The sequence below is a fragment of the Drosophila guanche genome, unplaced genomic scaffold (assembly GCF_900245975.1).
Source record: "Drosophila guanche unplaced genomic scaffold, DGUA_6, whole genome shotgun sequence".
NCBI classification, from domain to species: domain Eukaryota; kingdom Metazoa; phylum Arthropoda; class Insecta; order Diptera; family Drosophilidae; genus Drosophila; species Drosophila guanche.
In genome coordinates this window covers 245,638-247,415 of record NW_022995758.1, presented here as the reverse complement: position 1 = coordinate 247,415, position 1,778 = coordinate 245,638, and positions in this window count along the sequence as shown.

The following is a 1,778-nucleotide window of genomic DNA, read 5'->3' as shown; positions in this document are numbered from 1 at the left end:
TTGGAAAAAATTAACTTGAAAAAAAATGTCGTAAGTTTTAGTTTTGTTAATTTTTGTTTTTTTTTTTGGTTTTTGTTGTTGTTTTGTTCTCACTATACACGAAAAGTATTTTCACAGTTTTTTTTTAATTATAATTTTTTTTTGTGTTGCGGTTTACGCGGTATTTGTTGTTTCTAGTTGAACAGAATTCGATCTTGTGTATGGATACGATACGTTCTGTGTGATATGTTTGGGCTGTGTTTTGTTTTGTGTCAGTTGTGTGAGGGCGGGGGGCGGGGAGAGCTCAGGTGAGAGCGCTCAGGTGAGGTTGAAGCGAAAACACGTGCATTCACAACGCCGGCTCGCCACTTACTGTATTCGAGCGGTCCCAGACGCTGAGCAGTTAGGCCAAAGTCGCCCGCCGTCAGCACACACACACTCGGATATCCGCGGATCGATCTCGCCGTGCCGTTTGTTGTACAAACTCAGTTAGACAGACGGTGGCTTGCCCCGAACCAAACCGAACCGAACCACACCGAACGGTGCACGCTGAAACGGGGCGAATTCGTTTTTGTCGAGCCCAAACGCAAAACACCGTAAGCCGAGTCGCTAGAGAGCGAGAGATCATAACTTCGCTTTTGTGCAAATGAGTCAGAAGAGACTTCGACTTCGGCTTGGGGTCTGGACTGTTGATCTGTTCTCCATTCGCCTTACGGCTTACGGTTCTATAGGTGAGAGCGAGCCGCCGACGCCGCCGCATCGTGAGCACAGAACACCGAGCACCGAGCACCTGTGTGTGAGAGGAGAGTGAGAGTGTTTTGTGTGCGTTGCTTCATTTCGCTCACATAACGTTTCACATGCAGTTTTTGGTTGTTCCTTCCCAGTGTGTGTTTGTACGAGTGAGTATCTGTGTGGCTGCCATGTGTACGTGTGTGTGTGTTTGTGTGTGCGTGTTGCCTAACTTGTTGGTTCAGAGTCAAGGTAGAGGCAATCATCGTCATCATGATGATGTTGTTGTTCATGCTGATGATGATGGTGATGATCGCTGTGTTTGTTCTTTGCTTTGGCCATTTGCCGGTTGAGATGGTTTTACTAGTATCTCTATCTTCATCTCCCTCTGTCTGTCTCGCTGTGTGAGTGTGAGTGTGTGTGTGTGTGCGCTGTACTTGTTGTACTTAGAGGTTGATTTTTACTGCCTCCTCTTCTACTACCATTTCTTCTTGTTGATGGCTTTGGGCTCTCTGGTTTTTCCTCTCCCGTTGCATCTCTTGACTGTGAAATAACCGAAATCAAAAGATGAGTAGGAGGTGCAATAAAAATCGAATTTAGTTGGGCGCCACGTTTTGTTCATACTGGCAAAGACGCACAACTATTTTTTTTTCAAGTTTCAAACGTTTGATAGCGTTTGTTATCATTTGTGAATAAATTGCGAGAAATTTCGAAATTTAATGGTATTTCTTGTGAATGTTTGAGTTTCTGATTTTATAATTAAAGCAATTTTTGCATTTTTATACCCGGTACTCGAAGAGTAAATAGGGTAATTGTATTTGTGTGAATAACGGTTGTATGTAACGCACAGAAGGAAACGTTTCCGACCCCATAAAGTATATATATTCTTGATCAGCATCAATGGCCGAGTCGATAGAGCCATGTCTGTCTGTCCGTCCGTCTTGTTTATCGGCTAGCTCTCAGAGACTATACGAGCTAGAGCCACCAAATTTTGGCTCCAGACTGCTGTATGCTCACACTGAAACCAGTGTATTTCAAAAATCTGCCCCGCCCCCGCAAAAGGGCGAAAA